This window comes from Macaca nemestrina, chromosome 4 (assembly GCF_043159975.1).
Source record: "Macaca nemestrina isolate mMacNem1 chromosome 4, mMacNem.hap1, whole genome shotgun sequence".
Taxonomy (NCBI): domain Eukaryota; kingdom Metazoa; phylum Chordata; class Mammalia; order Primates; family Cercopithecidae; genus Macaca; species Macaca nemestrina.
In genome coordinates this window covers 107,540,795-107,564,694 of record NC_092128.1, presented here as the reverse complement: position 1 = coordinate 107,564,694, position 23,900 = coordinate 107,540,795, and the positions used below count along the sequence as shown (strand labels likewise).

At 40.7% G+C, this 23,900-nt stretch overlaps 1 protein-coding gene and 1 long non-coding RNA gene across 11 annotated transcripts in view; both read left to right on the top strand.

Moving 5' to 3' along the window:
• LOC105497780 (engulfment and cell motility 1) overlaps positions 1-23,900 on the top strand; it is a 574,187-nt gene that overhangs the window by 379,729 nt on the left and 170,558 nt on the right. The gene's annotated exons all lie outside the window — the stretch shown is intronic.
• Positions 8,256-22,331, top strand: LOC139362842 (uncharacterized). The gene is made up of 2 exons (XR_011622289.1): positions 8,256-13,760; positions 14,852-22,331. It is a non-coding gene; the product is annotated as an uncharacterized lncRNA (long non-coding RNA).

Sequence of the window (23,900 nt, the reverse complement as noted above, 5' to 3'; positions counted from 1 at the left end):
AGTTTGGCTTATTTCACATAGTTGCCGTGTGTGTGTGTATGTGTGTGTGTGTGAGTGTGTGTTTTAAGAGCACCTAAAATCTACCCTCTTAGCAAATTTCCAGCATACAGTACAATATTATTGACAATAGTCCCCATGCTGTTTTTTAGGTCCCCAGACTTGCGTGCACTGCCTTGCAGAGTTGTTGTAAGGCTTGTGCACCATAGCAGAGGAACAGTTACTTCTTGGTTTTCTTTCAAGGCTATGATTTGCACTATTAAGAAATAGAACTGGGGGCCAGGCATGGTGGCTCACGCCTGTAATCCCAGCACTTTGGGAGGCCAAGGAATCCCAACACTTTGGGAGGCCAGGGTGGGCAGATTACCTGAGCTCAGGAGTTCAAGGGCAGCCTGGAAAACATGGCAAAACGCCATCTCTACTAGAAATACAAAAAATTAGCTGGGTGTGGTGACGTGTTGTCTCAGCTACTTGGGAGGCTGGGGCACCAGAATTGCTTGAGCCTGGGAGGCAGAGTTTGCAGTGAGCCAACATTGCACCACTGCACTCTAACCTGGGTAACAGGGCAAGACTCTGTCTCAAAAAACAAAAAAATAGGCTGGGTGCGGTGGCTCACACCTATAATCCAAGCACTTTCAGAGGCTGAGGCAGGCAGATCTCCTGAGGTCGGGAGTTCGAGACCAGCCTGACCAACAAGGAGAAACCCTGTCTCTACTAAAAATACAAAAAAAAAAAAAAAAAAAAAAAAAAAATTAGCCAGGCATGATAGCACATGCCTGTAATCCCAGCTACTCGGAAGGTTGAGGCAGAATAATCGCTTGAACCTGGGAGTCGGAGGTTGTGGTGAGCTGAGATCGTGCCATTGCGCTCCAGCCTGGGCAACAAGAGCAATGAGTTTTACAGCTCTCAAACACTTGGATATCATTTGCCTGTGGAAGTCTTCCACCTTCATAGGAAATCTGTGACGGACTCCTCTCCTCCCGAAGAAAGCCTGCAGAGAGCAGCTTTCTTTGAATCCCATGAACGAATATGACACAAAAATGGCTTCTGACCTGAGCCTCTGGTTTATCTAGTTGTCCTAGAGAGACGGATACAGCAGGCTCCCAAGAAGAAGCCACATTTGGGACAGAGCAGCTCTGCACCTTTCACGTTTTTGCCCATGGTTTCCTTTGGAAGGGAAAAGCTGAAATACGAAAGGAGAAGAGAGCTGGGCACATCACATAGTTTTAATTGGTTTCAAAGGGTCGCCAAGCAGAATCCTTTCTGCAGCAGAATAGCCTTTCCTTGGGAGCTGATGTGATCAGAGAAGAATCCTGGCCCAATAGCTGAACCAGGGGCCCTTTGGGGGAAAGGGCCTGGGGAGTCCCAAAGCGGCACTGTCCCTGCTTAGGCTGCAGGCAGTGACCCTCTCCCCACACCCGACTCAGAGCCAGCTGTGTCCTGAGTCCAAGGTGGTACATTACGCGCTTAATGTTTATCCGTTAACAAGACAAACATAACAGGGTGGTCTCTCTTAAAACACGGTCTTCCCATTCCAGTGGGAAGACAGAAAAAACAACTTAAAAAGAAATTAAATAATTACAAATTCTACCAAATTATGAATCGAAAAGAAAGCAAGGGCTTGCTTTCCCAGTGGGTCTCCCTCATAACGTCACTTCCTCTAAACTCATTGGGAATAGCCATTTCCATTCCGTTTTCATGTCTGTGAAAGAGATAAAAAGCTGCCCATATCAAGAAATGTAATTCAAGCCCTTTCAGCAAATACAGGATATTCTGAGTCAACTGAACTTTAACTATCCAAACAGGTTACTGCAGGTACCTAGGCCCTGTTTTTAAGTCTTTCAAAGGACATTGGCTATGTGATTTTGAGCTGAGGTAATACATAGGAAAACATCTTGAAAATGTTAAAGGAATCACTCTGACGATTGTCTCATGAAACGTGTTTAAATAAGTGTTCAGGCTAAGTCTTTCCATGAGAACGCTCAAATATACATTGTTTACTTGTTTGGTTTATTTGCCATGAATAAAATAAACGATGAATTTCTCATCCATGTTTTCGCTTTAGAGTTGCCTGTGGGCTGGATGGGGAACAGATCTCAAAACAGAGGCTTCCATTCTCTAGTACCAAGGAGTCAGAGTCTTATTCAGCATTTCAAGTCACAGAATAGTCATAATGATTATGCAAATGCACAGGAATCTTCTTTCATTTGCTGTCTTATGAAAGAATTGGAATCAGTTCTATAATGCAACTGGTTGCTTTATTTTTTATAATTTAAGGAAATTTATTTTATAAGTATGTAATTGATAAAATAGATTTTTATGCTAGATTTTAGTGTGTAAATTAGTGACTCTCAGTGAGTGTTGGTTTTGTGCCCTAGGGCACATTTGGCAGTGTCTGGAGACATTTTTGGTTGTCACAACTTTGGGGGTGCTACTGGCATTCAGTGGGGAGAGGCCAGGGATGCTGCTAAAAACCCTTCAATGCACAGGACAGCCTCCCTCTCAACAAAGAATTAACCAGCCCCAGACACTAATAGTACTGATGTTGAGAAACCCTAGCTTAAATCAATACTGTTTTGTTATAAATTTCAAGATGTGAAGATTTAGTTCTACAAGGCAAACCAATGATTTATGATAAGAGTGGAATGATTTTTCAGATAAACCATGATTGTAAATATTTAAGGTACTGACATATTCTAATCAAAGAAAGCAGGGTTTTTTAAATTTTAAAATACCTTTTTTCAAAAATAACTATCACAATTTTTTTTACTAGGAAGATTGGGAAAGAGAAAACTAGTCTGTACTGTATGAATTCTTTCCTGGAGATACTTATCTGATAGGCCCAACTGAATGCACAAATATCTCTTGCTGACAAAAAGATAACTTCATTTATGTACTAAAAATTATATACTTTATTTAGAGAAAAGCCTTTCCAATACATATACAGCCTGTTTAGCCACAATTCAGACACATTTGTAGTGACAAGCCATGGTTACGCTTTATGATATTTAACTAGAATAAGCCCAACAATCCAGTCAGGAAAAGAGGTGGTAACTGTGTTGCAGCCAGAATTTCCTGATTCAGAAAGATCTGGAATGTTAATGTATTGATTCTATGGGGAGCAGGTGACACCAGAGTAGCGTCATTAGTCCACCCTTACATATCTCATGTGCTTGTAAGATCCCAGCCTTAACTGGGGCCAGGGTGTCATGTCTGTCCAGTTTTGAACCTGAACCCACTTTTGTGGTCAGCCCAACTGTCTTGCTTAGGTGTTTTAAAGCAAACACCAGCTATAGAGAGAGAAGGAAAGGCTGAGACAGGAAGGAACACCGATTAATGAACTATTTCTGATTTAACAAGCTATTCGTTAAATTGGCCTATAAAATGAAATGCCAGGTCATTTGTATTCAACAAACATGTATTACGGACAAAGCGCTATAGGGTGGGGACAGAAAGGTAAACCAGCCATAGATAGCTCTGTGCCTCTACACATTCATTTTGGTTCAGCTCTTTCTCTTTCTCCTTTGTAAGTTAAATAAGCAACAACAGTGACTACCTAAGACCAACTATGACATCTTTCTAAAAAGTATAATATTTGGAAAATTATGATCCTAAATCATAAGTTTCTTATTGGTGAATCTGGCTTGTAAACATAGAAGGGAAATTTCTATTTCATTAGCAAGCACATAGTGAGTTGTTCCAGTGTCTTCCAGTGCCTTCCACAAGCTTGAAAAGGATTTGAAAACTCCTTTGTTCTTTGTACTGAAATCACTTAGCATTCCCAGGTTCCCTTAAAAAAAAATCAGAAGGTGAATTTGTGTTAGCTGTTATTTTGCTCCAGAAACTCCCTTGATCTTTCAAAGATGCCCCTTCTTGACCTAAGAAAATCTGATGCAAGATAGACATTGTGGCCTTCCCCTTGATCCCTCCATGAGTTTCAGAGAATTAAGGTTAACAGCAGACATTTGCTTCATTCTTTGATTTGTCTCATACTTTGATTTCTTTTTGTTTTATTTTGTTTTCATCATTCTCATTCTCCTGTTTGATTCACTAATGATTGCAAAATATCAACATATAAAATGTAAGCCGCTGGTCTAAAGAAAGAAATCATACTAGGGTCCTTTCTTTGGCCAACTCAAAGCCTGAAAAGTAGCCCCACGTGGGTCAGTTCTTTTACACTGTTCTTTTACACGAAGGCCACTGGGCAGAGGCCTGGGCTTTTTTTCTCATTACTGAGGACTAATATCTTGGGATTCCTTATGAGAAAAGTGATACTTGATGTTTCTGGCAGTGTCATCTGAGATGTTCTGACTTGCTTATACGTGTAGAAAAGCAGTTTCTCTCTTTCAGAGGCCGACCCTGAGTTAGTCTATTGAAATTGTATGTAATAATTACTGGATAGTTATACATATTCTATATAATTTTAAAAGGAGTCAAGAAAAATATTTGTTATAGGCAACAGTGAAAGATCAACTGACTCTTTCTTGGCTTATTTATATTCAGGAAGCAGGAAGATTGTGTGTAGGTAAAGGTGGACATGGTGATTATAAACTTAGGATTGATTTAGATTTTGGCAAGTTGTTTCTGTGGGCTTAATCCATTCAAGCCTGCCTCCCATGAGACAGTGTGGGCTCCAGGACCAGCTGGGTAGAGGAGCGGTCACGGGATTTGCAGGAAGCAGACAGCTCTGCGTACCTAGGAAGTCTATCCTTCGCCTCTCAGAGCCTATGAGATAGGGTTGATTCTAAACCTCACAGTGGTTGTTATCTAGATATGTGTGGTAAGCTGTGGGGAAATGCTTTGTTAACGCTGAAGTATTGCATGAAAGATACTTTCCATCATAGAAATATAGACTGTTTCATAATCCTAGACTATTTTAGGGAATCTAGGAAAAGGAAGATGTATTTAACTATTTTCCTTTTCTCTTAATTCCTTTGTGGAATGTGGCACTGCATAAATACATATTTTTTTTAAAAAAACCTCTTCTTCCTCCCAAGTTCAAATAAGTGGTATTTTTACTTCCTCTCTACTAAAATTTAGTAGAGAAAAGAGGAAAGAGAAGTTGCTGCTGAGTAAAAGAAGTGAGCAAAGGAAAAAAGGCATTTTTAGAAAGTTTTTGAACTATTGTGATTTGGGAGAAAAAGAGAAGTTTTTTAAAATGATAATAACGTGCCATATAAGTTCCAGGCAGCAAGCAGATAATGCAAGTCCTCAGATTCTTATACCACTAAAAGATTTTTAGTGAAAGTTTGTTTTTTAGTTCAGTTCAAGAAAAACACAAAGAGAGCACACTGAGTTCGTATGTCCCCTGCACCATTTCTCCTGTTATTAACATCTTACAGTGGTGTATCATATTTATTACCATTAGTAATAGTAATGGTTGCTAAAGTCCATACATTATTCAGATATTCTTAGTTTTTATCTAATGTCCTTTTCGTATTCCAGGATTCTACCTGCAATATCACCTTGCATTTAGTCATTGATTGCTACTCCAGGTGGTCTGGATTCAGAATTTACTGGTAGTGTGTATCTGTGTATAAAACTAGTTACGCTTTCTAAGAGTCTCTATTGACCATGCTAGTAAAGCATTCATAGCTTCATACCAGCCTAGTAATATTACCTCCACCCCGGAGCTTAGCTGTATAGCCACTTTAAGCAAAACATGGGCAAAACCTAGCGTGGAAATTAAAAAAAAAAAAAAAAATAGCCCACAACAGCCACAGCAAATGATAGCACATGGCTGCTAACATTACTTCTCTAATTCATACTTTATTAAAGAAGGGAAGACTAGGGAAGGGGAGGACTTGAGGATGGAAGCAAAACAAACACCCGGGCTTGGATGTTACATTTGAGATGTCTGTGAGACATGGGAATGCAGATAGTTGGAACCACGCATCTCGCTGCAGAAAGAGGGAGGAGCCAGGAGACTGGGTAAGAGTTCATCACCCAGAGAGTGAGAACAGGTGTTGGAGCAAAGACCAGCAGATTGAGCTCCAGGTTTGGACATTAAGAACAGGAGGGGGAAACAGTGAATCAGGCACCCATCATAGGGAGAGCTGAGAGAGAGTGCCGTCTACATGGGGAGGGGTGATCACCACCTCAGACACCGTGATGGGTGAGTGAGATGGTGATTTACCAGGCACCCCGGATTTGGTAATGTGGAGATGGTGGGAAAGCCACAACTGCCTCATTTTTAACTGAAGGCAATAATAGTGCAGACCTAGAATGTTGTGAGGATTCGTATATAACACATGTGAAGTGCTTAGTGCAGGAAGTGTGCAGTCACACTATTTTAATGGGATACGGTTTACAGATGACTTTCATGTAGGTTGGCTGCTGTGAGTCTTCCAGGTGATCTGAAAGAAAGGAGTGGCCATTACAATCGTTGTGCCCGCTGACTAGTAAGGACCCTCTCACCCTCTGGTTGGGACAGAGTTGTCAATTCATGCCTCATTGAGCATTTTCACACCTGGCCTGAGCATAGCCTTTTTGCTCTATTTTGTTTTGTACAAAAATAACAACAAACCTGTTCATTGTAATTGTTTTTTAAAATGAGTGGGATGTAGAGCTTTTCCCTTATAAATAAACATGCTTCACCCTTCTCGTTGAGAGTGTCTGACGTGTATAAAAAAAGACTACTTCATTATTTCAAGTCTTGGGGAATGGAGATGGCATCGCCATTATAAAGAGAGAGGGGAACTCGGCTCATGAACCTGAGGACCCCAGAGTTCTTGATCTAAAGCAGGCAGCAAAGGATCCCTGAGTTCTTGATCTAAAGCAGGCAGCAAAGCCGGCCTTTGGCCCCAGTTCCTTGTGTGCTGGGCTCCCTGCTCTATGTGACTGTCCTGCTGCCACAAGGCCAAACTCTCGTTGGTCTCCATCCTGCCTGCACATTAGATTCACCAGGGACCTTTCAGATAATGTTCATGTTATGGCTCACACTCTGATTTTCTGATTTAATTCATCTGGGGTAGGCCCAGATATTAGTATATCATTGTAATGAAGTTTATTGAGATACAATTTACACATAGTAGAATTTCCCCTTTTGAGTACAGTTCTCTGTGTTTTGACATGAGCACAGGCATCCAGTCATATGGCCAACTCCACAGTCAAGATCTGAACATTTGCATCACTCCAAAACCTCCTGTGTGCCCGCTTTGTCATCCTTTCCCCCAACGCCTGGCCCTGGCAGCCACTCCTCTGCTTTCTGGGGCACCACTAATTCTTAAATGCAGGTGATTTTAATGTGCAACTGAGTACAGCTACCTGGCAGCCTTTAATAAGATGCTTGGGGCACAGGGATGAGAACTGCTGGGCTCAGTTAACACAGTACAGGATCATCCATCAGATGATCTTTGACTTAGGCTTTCTTACGGATTTTAGCTGAGAGAAGGCAGTTCTGTTGCCCACTCTTGCTGCTGCTGTTTCTTTGTTTAGTGGTAATTGGAAGGGAGAAGGGACTGGAGTGAGAGGAGGCTCCTGGCATTGTCTGGGGAGAGCAGGCCTCCTGAACCTGCCACAGTGAGCACTGTGAGGGCATCAGATATGTATGCAGCCATTTTTAGGTGACTGACACTGTTCCCAGCAATGCGGACACGATAATGAACTACATATACAGCTCAAATGGGGCTTGCTTCAAGTGCATGGAGATAGGCAAGGAACAAATACACCCATATGCAAAGAAGAAAATATGTATCAGAAAATGTGATGCACAGAACTGAATCCAAGTGATACTCTAGAGTGTGGGGGCTACTTTAGATTGAGTGGCCCAGGAGAGCTTCTCTGAAAAGGTTACATTTAAGCTGAGCCTTGAATGTTATGAAGAAAGCAGCCATGAGGAGTTAATGAATATTCCAGGCCAAAGGAACAGCCAGTGCAAAGGCTTTACAGTTGGAAATAAGACTCATGGGCATTAGAACATAAAGAAAGATGTTCTCAGGATGTTGAGGATGTCTCAGATTTTGGAAGTGAACGTCTGGTCACTAGTGACACATCTCTACTGTCTTCTGATACAGCCTGCATCTTTTGCATACATATATTCCCAGCCCCTACGTGGAATTCCAGTTGACCAGGCCCAAAGACATTCAGCTGTAACTGACATCACTCACAGGGCAGTTGAGCAGCTCTGCTTTGGGCTGATGGGCTCCTGCCGATTAGCACAGGGAAGGAAGAAATCAGAATTCAACTAAGAGAAATCAGTGCCTACCAGCAGCAATAGGGTTAGTATGGAAATATTTAATTCATTACTACATTATGAACTGGGTTTTAAAGCATGGCTCTGAATATTCCTTTACAGCAAAATGTAAAAATATGAAGCTCAAATTCCCAGTGCATATGTAACACTCTTTCTCTACTTTTTTTTTTTTTTTTTTTTTTTTTAAAGACAGCATCTCACTCAAACAGCCAAGGCTGGATGGCGTGCAGTGGTGGGATGGTGTTTGTATTTTTTTATAGAAACGGGGTTTCTCCATGTGCCCAGGCTGGTCTCAAATTCTTAAGCTCAAGCGATTCACCTGCCTCAGCCTCCCAAAGTGCTAGGATTACAGGTGTGAGCCACCATGCCCAACCTTGTAACTCTCTTGAACAAAATAGGCCTGTCAAGAATACACTAAAACAATTACAGATATTGTGAAACGTAAGTGATGAATCTCTTTACTTTTGCAAATATAATTAGCGACAAGTGTTTCATCAACATAGAAAATAAAATAAAATAAAGAAAACCTGTGTCCGCTTTGGTGCAACTCAGTGAACGAGAAACGGTGCCATTGCAGGGCTCACAGCCGGTTTGGGGGGTTGCTTTTCTGCCACGTTAACTCATGTGTTCTTGTTGGCAAGGTCACCACTGAGCACAGCTTGATCCTCTTATCTTCATTCTCCTTTCTTCTGCCAATATTTCAGGGGCTATGACTTCAATTTAAATTTATGCATTTATTTTACATGTATGTGATAAACTCATCCTTTTTGTCTCTGGTGATACTTTTCAAACAGTGTTTCCCCGCTTCCTTGCTCCCCACTTCCTCACTGTGGCTGAGAATTTCTGGGAGATGTTGGACTAGTGAAAAAAAATACAAAAACACTCACGCCTGATAAACGTGTATCTTTCCTTTGGCACATACAGACCACTGCTGCAATCCCAACTCAGGCCACAGTAGATCAGCGAGGTGGGCCAAGACCTTCCTGTTTGAAATAGACCTTGTATATTTCAGAGTCCTTTAGTCTGTCCATGATGAATAAGGCTTTATGTTGTTCAGGTTATGGCTATAAAATGACAAATGATCACATTAATCTTTGTGTTATTCCTTTCCCCTAAGGACATTGTAGGGACAGCCAAGGTCAGTGCAACAGTGTAACCTGAGAGTCGTTTTTCCCTCTTTCCTTTCCTGTACCAAGTGTTGACATTACCTATCACATATGCCCCTCTTTTTTCTGATCTCAACTTCCTACTCCCACATAGCTTTTACTTATTTTATTTTTTTATTATATATTTTTTGAGACAGAGTCTCTGTTGCCCAGGCTGGAGTGCAGCAGCATGATCTTGGCTCACCGCAACCTCTGCCTCCTGGGTTCAAGCGATCCTTCTGCCTCTGCCTCCTGAGTAACTGGAGTTACAGGAATGTGCCACCATGCCCAGCTAATTTTTTTTGTATTTTTAGTAGGGACGGGGTTTTGCCATGTTGGATAGCCTGGTCTAAACTCCTGACCTCAGGTGATCTGCCCACCTCGGCCTCCCAAAGTGCTGGGATTACAGGAGTGAGCCACCACGCCCAGCCCCATATAACTTTTAGAATGCTAGAACGCTAATGATACAAGAATAAGGCAGGCACATCTGCTGCTTATACCCACCAGGATATAGCTGATGAGGCAGCTACATAATGCCCTGTAACTCCTTCACCGATGGAGAAATACACTAACAGGCAGTAACATTGTGTGTGAAACATACATTACTTTAGGTTTGTGACTAGCTGTTTTTGTTCCACTATAAACAAAGCCGTATGCTGGGGAGGAATGGGGATTTGGCATCCACAGAGTTCTGCGTGTCACATCACGCACATGCTGATAGCAGCTGGGTGCTATTATGTTTATATTTTTGCTGTTCCTGTATCAGTTAATGTTTTTGTCATAATGATGCTAAGTCCTTTACATGGGAGTTCAATTCTGTTGGTCTTGCATTGGAAGACCTGTTTTGCAAGAACTGTTTGTACAGTATCACAGCTACTTTTGTCCTTAACAAAGTCACCATGTAACCATTACCCTTGGGGGTAATAAGGAAAATGATCCCAAACTATTCGTTTGGCTTTATTTAGTTTTGTGCTTTGGGGATGGTTTTTGTCTGGTGGTAGGTGTCTAAGTTGAACATCTGTCTCTCTAAAACTACTGTCCAGTATATTAGCCACTAGCCACAGGTAGCTATTTAAATTTGAATCAAGTAGAAATAAGTAAAATTTTAAAACTCAATTTAATTCCTTAGTCACACTAGCCCCATTTCAAGTGCTCAGTACACACACATGCACACACACACACATACACATACACAAACATAAACATTTACATTATCACAGGAAAGCCTACTGAACAACATTGTAATATACTGTAATATAATGTAATATTACATTACAATACTGTCCAGCAGAACTTTCTGTGATAACATTTTACAAATCTGAATAAAATGTGAGAGTTTACGTCTTTTGCACTTTTTAATTATTCTGGATCAGCACCTGTAATTTATCTTCAATCAACATGATGTTGCTCATGTAGAGAGAGATTAATTCATGTCAACAAATAAATAAAACCAACAATTTTATTTATCTAAATAAACCGTGTGAATTGTAAGTATTGATTGTTGATAGAAAGAGGAATTAGACACAGGCTGAAATAGAGTCAACTAGCCTCAGACTAAAAAGGAAAATTTTCCCATAAGGAGACGGTGCAGACTGCAACAGCTTCTGCTTCCCTGTTTCCATAAGGACAATGTTGATGGGTTTTTGTGCTCATACAGTGCTTCCTTCTGATGGTGTAACTGTGAAAAGTCCAAACTGCCCTCTCAGCATTTCAGTTCCCCTCATTGTTGAGTCAGTATTAAGACAAACTGGAATGATAGATCTGTTCTCCAGTTTTGTGGGGAAAGAAACAAAGACACAGTTTGCTATGTGCCCTGCCCACCAGCAGGAGCCTACTACAAAAGAACCTGCCCTTGTATCTCCCCCTCCCCATGGCCTACAGTCAGTGACCAGGAGGCTTCTAGGAGTCAAAGCAGCTCCTATTATTATGGAAGGAATGTCAGCATTTTGAAACAAACAAAACCAGTTGACCTCAAACCATGGCATGTCATAATCTGTACATTCTGCCCATTGATAAGTATGTAATATAAAGCGCCATTCATTTTGTGAGCCTGTTTGCACCCATGTGGTTGTCCTTGCAAACTAAATCATTTTTTTAAAAAAATGCAGCAGTGACTCATTTTCTAAACCTCATAAAACTTTTTCTAATTCTTTCAAGAAAAAGCCTCAATCTCAGAGTTCCCAAGTGCTACTAACTTAAGTGTGTCCTCCCTCCAAATGTATGTGTTGAAGGTCTAACTACCAATGTGAAGGTATTTGGAGATGGGGCCATTAGGAGGTAATTAGGTTTAGATGAGTTCACAAGGGTGAGACCCTCATAATGGGATTAGTGCCCTTATCAGAAAAGACACCAGGGAGCTTGCCATCTCTCTCTTTCTACCATGTGAGGAAATAGCAAGAACACTTTCATCTGCAAGCAAAAGGAAGATGAAAGATCAAAAGCTGGAGAATTTAATGCCAGCAAAGGATGGTTTGATAATTTTAGAAAGAAGTTTATCTTTAAAAGTGTCTAGCTGATAGAAGAAATAGCTTCTATCAACAAGAGGAAGCAGATGAGTTCCAAACTGCCATTAAGAAAATCATTAAGGGGAAAGGATATCTGCCTGAACAGATTTTTAATGAAGATGAAAGTGCCCTATCTTGGAGAAATGGAAAATGCCACCAAGGACATTTATTGGTAAGGAAGAGAAGCAAGCACCAGGATTTAAGGCTGCAAGGACTAGGTTAACTCTACTGGTTCTGGACAAATGCAGTTGGGTTTATGATCAGGGCTGCCTTTATCTATAAAGCTGCTCACTTCCAACCCCTGAAGGAAGGAGATAAACACCAGCTTCCAGTCTTCTGGTTGTACAAGAAGGAGCTCTGGACAAAAAGAACCCTTTTTCTGGATTGGTTCCATGGATATTTGTTCCTGAAGTCAGAAAGTACCTTGCCAGTAAGGGACTGCTTTTTAAAGTGCTTTCCATATTGGACAATGCCCCTGTCACCCAGAACCCCATAAGTTCAAAATCAAAGAAACTGAAATGGTCTACTTGCCCCCAAACAACATCCCTAATTCAGCTTCTAGATCAGGGGGTCGTAAGGACCAGTAAGGCTTTTATCTGATTGACTTTATTGTGAAAGTGCAATATATAATACATATAACATGTAAAATATGTATTAATCAACTGTTTTTGCTATCTGATAGGCATCTAGCCAACAGTGGGATATTAGTAAAGTTTTGGGGGAGTCAAAAGTTATACATAGATTTTTGACTGTACAAAGGGTTGGTTCCCCTAACCTCCATGTTGTTCAAAGGTCAACTGTACCACAGACTGAGTGGTTTAAAGAACATAATTTTTTTAAAAATCATGATTATGGAGGCCAGAAGTCTGAGATCAAGGTGTTGGTTTCTTCCTGGGGCCTGTTTCCTTGGCTTGTAGATGACCATATTATCGTGTGTCTTCAAATGGGCCTCCCTCTGTTCATGTCTGTATCCTAATATCCTTCTCTTATAAGGGCACCAGTCCTATTGGATTAGAGCCCACCCTGTTGTCATTTCAGCTTCACTCTTTAGAGACCGTTTCTCCAAATATAGTCGCATTCTTACTGGGGTTAGGACTTCAACATAGGAATTTGGGGGTGGGAGGGCACAATTTAACTCATGTTATATTACATGTTTTTTTCCCTCTGATCTCTCAACTGTGTGAGGTTGTGAGGAATTAGAAATAATTCACCTCCTAAACGTGTATCTAATTTGTACATGGGAATACAATTTAAGTCCTCTAATGCTCTATTTTTTTTTTTTTTTTTTTTTTTTGCACAGCACTGTCTCTCTTATCTTAAACCTAATGGAGTTACTAGCTAACTGTTCACGTCTTCCCTTTCTCTTCTGTTGTCTTTATTCCGCACCCCTGAAGATTCTGAACCACCCACTCCTTTCTGCCTTGGGCAATGAATAGTCTTTCTCTTAGTGTCCTCTACATGTCCTCTTCACAGTTCTTTAGGGATCAGTTCTGATGATCTTGGTCTGTAGTATTCATGTCCCTCATCTCACATCATGGGACAGATTTGCCTTGCAATTTCTTTTCCAAATTCTGTATTCTTATCAGAAACATCTGTCATCAAAATACTGCATTTGCTTCATTTCATCAGATATTCCGTGTACCGGGACCCTTGTAGCCCTACTCCCTGGGAAGGGACATTCAGGCCTTGACACTGGAATGCCAGCTTGCTAGAAAGTTATAATCTGGTGTCTGTTTGGTTTTTGTTCTGTTTTGTTTTTTGTTTTTTGTTTTTTTACACTAAACACATGGCCTAGACATTGGTTTTGCTTCATTTTCTCTCAACATTTATGATAATAAAGCTTTGTTTTCATAGAGCACTTATCTCCTGAAAAATTCACACTGCTGTGAACACGATCCAGCCTTGCAGTGTGCCTTGGAGGTAAGTAGGTGGCAAGTATTTTTATCCGCTTTTATTAAAGCAGAGGCAGAGCTCACTGCACAAGGATCCCCTGGAAGGGGGAGCAATTTGGACTTAGCCCATTTGCGCTGCTCCTGCTCCGTTCATTTGGGCACCATAAACCCACCCCGACAGAACTGCACACAGAAGTGTCTCCTTTGCAGGCAGACGTACATGCATGCATTTCAATGGCTTCCAGGAGACAGCGATTATGGAATGTGGAGTCTGAATGTAAATGGAATTTGAAATGAGCCTGACTAGTAAATTATTCTGAAAGAAAAACACATTCAGAAATATGATTTTATCGCTTCTTGGCGTTTTGGCTAAGATGAAGTGTAGAAGTATGATTTAGATTCCACCCATCCTTAGGTGCAATTCAAATGCCAGTTTCTCTAAAAAATAAAGCCAACTCTTCCCCTGGACTCTGTAGACACTTGACCCGTCCTTATTTTGTGGTGTATAACTCACCACACTTTATCTTGTTGCTCTCCTGGTCAGAGTCTATGCCTGATCCATCTCTGTGGATAAGCACTCAGAAATGTTTTCTGAAGTAGAGTGAAAGGAACTAACCTCTGTTCTTTGTGACTGGCACAGAGCCCAACAGTTTCTTCCAGTGGGAGGTTATGAGCGTCTTGAGGCAACCAGAAGATTGTCATGGTTGGATTGTCCTCTCACTTTGCTTCATGCTCACTGCTTGACCACTGATTATTTTGGAGAATCTCTCTCTCCTTGGCCAAGGCTTTGGGTATTATAACCGAGACAGCATGATCTAACCAGCCATTTTATCAGCAGTGGCTCTGAGAGCCCAGTGTTGGGTGCCACCCCTGCAGAGGGACATTGTGAAGTATCTTTATGTCCTTCGAGCATCGCTCCTTCCCATCAACTGACATGGTGGAGCAATAGCATCCAGTTAGTGACCTTCCAGGAATAATGTGAGTATTGGATGTATTAGGCCTCTGAAGTATATCTGTGCTGCTCTGATAAAAGGTGCTTTAAGTAGGGTTGCTTGTTAAAAATAAGTAATGCCAATACTCAGGCTGCCCCCTGTGTTTTCCTTTCCCTTGCTCCCTTAGATGTTTTTCAAAGGTGCCAATAAAGCCTGCAAAACATGGGTAATGAAAAGGAAGAGAGAGCAAGTTCTTTTTGTCATAAGCGTGAACTGTGAGTCATCTCTTCTGAGTCACCGTGAACATACAAAGGAAGCCAATCAGTAGGGGTGCACTCTAATAGGATGTTTCTCCAATGACTCACACAGGCCTGGAATGAGGAGCAGCCTGAATCAAGACAAACAAGTATATTTTTAAATCTGGAAGGGCGCGCTTCCTGGTGCAATATGATGATTAGTCCTACACACTTACATGCTTATTTTAGCCCAGGCACTGAAATGTGTGGGCATGGTCTCCACGGAGCCTTCTCCTGTGGTCATGTTTTGTTTTGCCAGTGGGGAAGGATGTTTAATGATTAACTGTCACTATCAAGAATATAATATTTCAGTGCAATATTTCAAATGTGAGGAGAAGAAGAGTTTTTGAGTGTTGTGACTTCAAGAACTTGGCTGCATTGGATAAGGCCTACTTCACGTGTAAGCATGCATTCCACAAACATTTTTTGAGGCCCTTAGTACTGAATATATAAAGAGAGAGAAGGCATACTCCTAAGCCTCAAGGGTCTTCGAATTTCCACAGGGAGACATAAAAGCAAACGGAGCATTGGAAAATTGGCAGAGGGTGAGATGGAGACACTTAGAAGGTTTGACCTATAGAGAATGGGCGTAAAAGGATCCCTCGGAAGTGGGAACAACTGCTCTGGATTCTGAAAGACCTGCAGGAGTTACCACTGAGGAGTGGACTGAGATGAGGAAGGGTGATTAAGGCAGAGGGAAAAGCATGTATTAAATCTAGAAGTCTTCCGAACAGTTTATTTTATGTTTTTGGTTATTCTCTTATTTTCTCAAAATTTTGCAGTTGTTTTCTTCTTTTCTCCTGGCAAATGCATTCTGGAAACCTTTTTTCAAGCTGTCCCAGAAACCATCTCATTCAGGGCGAGTCAGTTGTGAAGAGGCATTACTTTATCTGAAGGATTTTAAGCAGAGGCTATAAACGTGGCTGTAGTTAGGTTTTCACGAGCTCCTCATGGAAGACAGTGAGGGAAATGGTTCTGTCCCGAGGCTGGGAGACCATTGTAGCCTTTTGTCTTAATCCAGAAGAGCAGTGATGAGCACCTGAACCAAGGTCAGTGGCAATGGGAACGGAAAGGAGTAAATGTAATATATTTGTGAGATGGTGATTGAGAGAGGAGTCAAGGCTACCCTGGCCAACTGAGTGGAAATAGCTGAGATGGAGAACCTAGTAAGTTTGGATAAGCCATAAAGATTAGGAGTTAACGTTTTGTTAATTTTGACTTTGAGGTGGCTAAGAGACGGCTAAGATGGGCGTATCCATTAAGGAGTTGTCTGGAGCTCGGGAAGCTATCTTGGTTCAAAGTAGAGATTTGGCATCTATGAACGTAGAAGTTTCAGGACCAGCTTAGTCCTCCTTCGGCAAGAGTGAAGAGTGAGAAGAAAAGAATGGTGAGAAAAGAACTTTGGGCGTAAGGAAAACAAACAAAAACAAAAAACAAATCTGTGAAGGAGACAAGAAAGAGCAATGAGATTGGGAAGAAGAACAATTATCTAAATATCTCTTCTCCAGTATTAGTGAGCTGATGCTTTTTTCCCCTGTGAGGTCCTAATGACTATCAAATAATTTTGAAGCCATTCATAAAGAACCTGCGTGAATATATACACATACTCGATAGATGTCTTTCTTACTAAGAACCATGTTGTCATATTGGGTATCTTATTGTACATTGTATTAACCATATAAGATGTCCTGGGTCACTTCTATGTGTTGGAGAATAGAATAGTAAAAATGCTCTCTGGTTTTAGAGAATTGGCAGGTGTTTATAAAATGTAAGTTTCAGAATGCATTTGTCAAGGGAGAGAAAAAAACCAGTTTCAAATATTAGTAACAAAATTGAATGACTAAGAAATAAAATAAAATATCTGCAAGGAATGGGAACAAAAACGCCTGAGAGTATCAACTCTTATTTCACATAGGAGGAAGTTCTGAACAATTTCATCAGTATTTTTCTTCCTTTAAAAGCATCTTATGTTTAGTCTCATCCTTAGGTTTTCATTAAGTTGTGTTCTTATCTAAAATGGTCTCTACTTAGTGAAGATTTTTAAAAAGAAGAGAGAGAAAGATGGCGGCCAAGAAGTTGGAGAGGAAAGTAGCCCTCACTGAATTTGGTTTAGGGCAAATTCTCCTGGAGGCAATGTCTGTGATTGGATTACAGCCACCTGAAAAGACTTGCAGGGATCTTATAGAACCTTCAGGGGTTGATTATCATTATAAGTTAGTAAGATTGAAGAAAAAAAGTAGCAGACATCCAGTATTACAAACAACTTAGGAGGAAACAAAGGTTTTAAAAAAGATCTTCTCCCATTAATTTAAGACTCTAATTCTTCACAAACACAGATTTCTAAGGCAGAATCTATACGTGCCTCCATCCCAGTGGCCCAGGAATAAAAAAATAATGTTTTATTCATAGGAATACCAATTAGCTTACAATGATGTGGAGAATGAAAAAGTAGACTCCTTATACCAATAACAAGAGTTTAAACCTAATTTTATTAGGGCGTTTTTATGGTGCAAATAATTTTTATTAACTGCAAAACCAGATTCCCTTCCAGGATGTCTGTACATTCAAGACAGTGCAATACATTCTGAGAGCACACCCTAGTGAGTATGCTGTGTTATACTCAAACTTATTTCCCAAAATACCACCAAAACACTAACATCTGTTGTGTTTGGTTGTTTTGGTTTGGTTTTGAGGCGCTTTCTGTGAAATAAAGAAATCCAGCTTATGTAATCTTTGTGGTTGTTTTCTTTTCTTTTTTTTTTTTGAAGAAATCAGTGTGCATGGAATTGTTTGTAATGAATCAAACTGATTATATTTGGCTACTTACTGATGAGAGATTCTAAAATCTGAGACACCTGGGGTAATCTTTGATATGTATGTGATCAGTCAGGATCAAAGAGGCCTGTGGTCTTTTTATGTGAACTGTGGGCAAATTCACATCTCCTACTGCATAATGGCAGCAATTATGTATTTATTTAGCTTCTGGGCCAAGGAGACCTCTGAGTGCACTGGTTATACACAGATCTGGTTAAGATCACAACCTGTGAAAGCTGCTTGCCTCCTGCACGTACATCTGGCTCTGCCTCTCTCTGGCTGTGTGACTCGGGCAAGTCACTTAGCCTCTCTGTGCCTCATTTTTCTCACCTATGAAATGGAAATAAGACCCAAACCTGTCTTATAGGGGGTCATAGGAGAACTAAATAACTTGATAATTGTAAAATACTGAGAACAGTGGCTGTTATATATTAAGCACTATATAAATGCATGGCAAGAAATAAATTGGTCTGATTAGCTTGAATTTCTTAATCTTTCAGGATATTAGCCTTGTATTAAAGGAGATGCATTTGGTATCTTGTGTACTGAAATCAGAATTTACAGCCTGGGCAACACAGCAAGACTTTTTTCTCTACAAAAAATAAAGAACTGGCTAGGTGTAGTGGCACATGCTTACAGTCCTAGGTACTTGGGAGGCTGAAGCGGAAGGGTTGCTTGAGCCCAGGAGTTCAAGGATGCAGTGAGCTGTGATCATGCCACTGCTCTCCATCCTAGCAAGACCACGAGACTTTCTCTCAAAAAAAGAATTTTTTTTTAAAAGAGCAAGATTTATAAAACCAATAAACAAATAAGTAGTCCTTGAAATGAAAAGTCTGTGAATTGTCTACTTTTCCTCCCAGTAATATTAAAACAATAACATTTCTATGGGAATACACGTTTGCCATGGATAAATTGGAAAATTCTGTGCTGTTTTATCAACTGTAAGGATTGCATGTCCAAAAATTAGATAGTTGACAAGATCAAGTCTCCATAAAAATGGAAGATCAGAGAAAAAAAGAAGTGGAATCAACTATTTTTGAAAATCACGGCAAGTAAGCTTTCTAGAAAGTATTAACTTTCTGCTTTTTCCATGAAAGGAAATTCTTCTCCAGTGAGCAGCAAAGTACCAGGAATTCTGTACTAAAACTGTTGTTAAACCCTGGCTCTTCCTCTTGTTAGTTCTGTGAGTCTGGGCAAGCTCCTTCACTCCTCTGCCTCTGTTTTCTCATCTGTACAATGGGGATGATAATAGCTGCACTAACTTTGTGATATTGTTATGAAGATTAAATGAGAAAATACTTGTTTAAAACAAAAAACAAAACAAAACAAAAAAACAGTTCCCGGTGTATGGTCATTGCAATATTCTAAGATAAATAACTCACCTTTCTAGGCGGCTCTCCTAATTTGCTGAAGCAGATCCCCCAAGTGTCGTGTTATTCAGATTATGTCCTTTTCAAGTTTTCCAGCCAGCCGTTACTGGTTTGATATTTAATGCTTTATCCTTTAGCATTCCCTTTTTTTGTAAATCTCAGTTAAGTGGCTGTGTGAAACTTGACCTTTTCCTAAATAGTTACCACAGTGCTTGAGGATATGCTTCTTGGGGTCTGGGGTTGCATTCATGTGCTAAGAGCGCCTCTCTGTGTTCCACTCATGACCTTTCCCACACGAGTTTGGGGAGCAAAGAGCTATGGTCCTTGCCACACTCACTTGTTTAAGACACTGAACCAAACAGTATATAGGCAAAAATATTACAAGATTTAACTCTATTTTTGTTTACTAGTATGCGTCTCTATCCTTTCAAATCTCACATTGACCAAAGCATGATTGTCAATGGATCATTCCCTTAATATCCCCTGCATCTCCCTTAATGCCTTTGTCCAGGATTAATACATAGTTGACAATGTTATGCCGTCCTTGAGGCGATATGTTCATCCTGGCAGAGGCTGAGATGAGCACTAAGCCCAGTACTCCTGCTCAAAGTAGGTTCCTGTAAATGGGGCAGGTGGTGCATGGTAAAGAGAATCCCCTTTCTGGGGACTACGTGTTGGCAATTGTACAGAGGAGGGCTATGTCTCTGTATTTTAAAAACATAATCAGATTTGCTTTTGTTTTCTGCTGAATTTGTGCAATGAGTTTGCTTCTTTGTGATGTTATTCATTGTTCTCTTTTAAGAGAACATCTACACTCAGTTTCAGAAAGTTGGAGGAGAGAGGGAGGAAGAATGGGTCATTTTGAAGGATGGACTATTTTAAGGCACTGGGTAAAGCTTGTGGGGAGCCTTCCAGAGCGCTGTGTGTCTGTGCTGGCCCCACTGCAGGAGGGCTGTGATGTATGTTAGGGGATACTCCACGATCTGTGCATGAAGTGGAACATAATGAAAGCCACGTAGAAGAAAAGCATGTAGCTGGAGGCATGAGGAGGCAGGAAACCAAGGAAGGGAGTACAGCCACGTGTTTCTGGAAGGCTGACCATGTGAGGTCATGTGAGCCATGAAGGGTGCAGACATGATTAAGTCAGCCTCCCCACTTTCCCTAGGCTTCTAATCAGGAGTGGGAATCCAAATGGAAGGAGGAAACGAAAGACCTATGAAAGCATCAAGAAGTGGAACAGAGCTTTAGAAGTGAAGTACCATTAGCAGAGGTCTGGGCTTTGGAGGTTGACTCAGTGGGCTCCAAATAGAGGGAAAACCATGAGCTAAGCATGTGGAAATGCAATCAGGGGTGGTTTGTTTAACACAGAGGTACAAATTATGGTTGAATTTAGGGTGCATTCATAGATCAGAGAAAAGCAAGAAGTAGTGGAGTTGGCTCAAGTTTAGATGAGTGTTGAATGCCTTGCTAAAGCATTTGCATTTTTTCCCTAACACTACAGGTGATCACTACAAGGTAATGACTTTTGAAGGGGAGTCAGTTACTGAGCACCAAAGACAAGAAAGAACCTGTGCAATGAGCAATCCTTGGCATTTATCCTTAAATTCACATTTATCCAATACAGAATCTCTTATTTTTAGCCCATTTGCCAGCTCCTTAGACCTGGCTAATGCTCTGAGCCCCAGGTTAAGGTGTAATCTAAAGTCACACCATGGCTCTGCAAGACAGACACAGTTCTTAATGGGTCTTCAGTGAGGGACATCCCAACTGCTCATTAATCTGCCTGTATCCCAATATAATCCTCAGGTGCCCATCTCACATGGTTGGACAGGCAATTACTTATATCCACAGTAAATTTGCCATATGACAGTCTCTTAATGTGCCATTTCTCTGAATAATTTTCCTCATAAAGTTTTAACAAGAGTATGCAGAAATCACTTGAATATATTTTCCTTTGCCCTGCCTTGAACTGTTTACCACACAACTAGAATTTTCCTCTTCATCTTCTGCTCTCCCTTCTTGTATTAGGGTTCTCCAGAGAAACAGAACCAATAGAAAAAATAGATAGCTCATATTTTATTTTTATATATATATATAAAATATACGTATATTTGGAGAGACAGCAAAAGAGAGAATTCCTTATAAATCTCATGTATATATAGAATATATATATTATATATGTATGTAAGTATATATATATGAGATTTATTATGAGGAATAATCTCATGTAATTATGGAGGCTGAGAAGTCCTACAATCTGCCATCTGAAAGCTGCAGACCCAGAAGAGCTGGTGGTGTAATTCAGTCCAAGTCCAACGGCTTGAGAACCAGGGGAACTGATCATGTAACTCCCAGTCCACAGACAGGGGAAAATGAGATGAGATGTCCCAGCTCAAGCAGAGAGGCAAGAAAAAGGGCTAAGTTCCTCTTTCCTCCACCTTTTTGTTCTATTCAGACTCTCAAGGGATTGGGTGTTACCCACCCACCTTGGGGAGAGCTATCTACTTCATTGAGTCCACTTATTCAGATGTTAATCTCTACTGGAAATACCCTCACAAACACACTCAGAAATAATGTTTAATCTGGGCACTCTTTGGCCCAGTCAGATTGATGCATAGAGTTACCCACATCTCCCTATGCTCCATCAACACCACTCCCAGAAGGTAAGTAAAATGTATTTAGCAAGATAAGTGTGTTTCATACTCAGTTTTGTATTGCTAATTCACACCACAAACTTGATACTCCTCTCCAAAAATTTTTTTCGTTGTTTTTTACTGTTATTTTTTTCTCTTTGGGCCAAGAAAGAACATTTCTTAGACCTAAAAGCAGCTCCAGAAATGATTATTTTGCCAACAGATGAAGGGTAAATGATCCAGGTTTTGTTTCTGTGCACGTCTTGATTGTTTTCAACTGGAGGACAAAGGAAAAGAGCAAACACAGAACCTATCAGCAAGACCATTTTTCAATTATAAGCAAATTCCCAAGGGCTACTTGGTATGCACTTACCAGAAATCTCAATTTGCTGGAATTTCTGCATATTTCGCTTTTCAGTTCAACATCTCAGAAGATGACCTTGGGAATGCTGCTCTATAACTTTCTAGGAGATTAGGGTACCTTTCTAACGCGAAGCTAAGTAAATAAGATTTCACCACAAGTTAAACCTTAAAGCAAGGACTTTTTTGAAAAATCATATTTTTATTCTGCATAACATTTTATGACTAATATTTATGAAGTGCTTACCCAAATGTCAGGTGCTGGACTAAGCATTTTATGGGAATCTTTCTACTATATCTTCAGTCAGTTCTACAAGATACGAGTTTTTGTTATTCTCATCATAGTAAAAGAGGCTGAGGGACATGAACAGACTTGGTTGGGATCACACAGTTAAGTGGCAGAGGGAGAATTCTAGCTGCAGTCCTACCTCCAGAATGACACTCCTAACCACTTTGTGCTAAGGTATTTACCTGGTTCATCACTCATCCTTAATATGCTGAAATATCAGTTCACTGGATTCCATAATAACAAGAATCCTCAAATCACCTGAATTTTAATTTCATTAAACAGAGACCAAAATAAGAGTAAAAAAAAGAGGTGGAAAGTTGTCACTTTTTCACACTCCTGTTTAAACCCCTTTAGTCGCTTCCCATTGCAGGTGGAATGAGTTCACCTCCCTAATGCGGTCTACAAAGCGTTGTGCGAACCAATGTCTGCTGGTTTCTTCAGCCTTGGCTTTTACCCATCTCTCCTTGCTCATGAGCTCAAGGTCACACAGATAATAAGTGGCAGAGCCAGGATCCAAACTCAGACAGACTGGCTCCAGGGCCATGCTCGTAACCACCTTGCTAGTTAGATGGATGGATGGACCGACTGATGGACTAATGTGCACATGAATTAATGGACAGAAGGAAGGGAAAAGGAGGGAGGGAGGGAGAAAGGAAGCACCCATAAATGGATGAAGGAAGGGAGGGAAGGAAAAAGAGAGGGAGATGATTTGAAAGAACCCTGCAACACTTCTTTACAGTTCATACACAGCTAGTCAAGTTTATTATAGTTTTTGCATCGACATCTGCAGTACCCTTCAGTAAGACTGGGATCCCCATTCATGAAAGAAAATGCATGCATAGGCCAATGGCTCGTGCCTGTAATCCCAGAACTTTGAGAGGCTGAGGCAGGCAGATCACTCGAGGTCAGGAGTTCAAGACCAGCCTGGCCAACGTGGTGAAACCCTGTCTCTATTAAAAAAAAAAAAAAAAAAAGCCAGGCTTGGCGGCATGCACTTGAACCCAGGATGCGGAGGTTGCAGTGAGCCTGATAGTGCCACTGCACTCCAGCCTGGGTGTCAGAGCAAGGCTCCATCTCCAAAACAAGAAAATGCATGCATATACTCATTTAGCCATCCAACAGATGAAATTAAATTAAAGTCCAGGTATGGAGAGGTACCCCCTGCCCAACTTCAGAAGCTGATAGCAGTTAGGTGATTGGTCCAGGATGCCTGCATAAACCAGTTACGTACTTTTTTACCCAGCCAGTAAACCTAGTTATATAAAATGTCAATCCCTATTTCTAGAGGTGATGGGCAGGATATACACAACACTCATTCTGAGAAGCCCACTGAAGTCGTATTATGAAATGTTACAGTTTTATCCTGTCTGCTGGATAGACAGGATATCTGCTCCTAGAGAGCTCATATTCCACCTTTTTAAGTTAACTTTTCATAAAAAGTGTAACTTACATAGAGGTGTTCAAATCCAAAGAG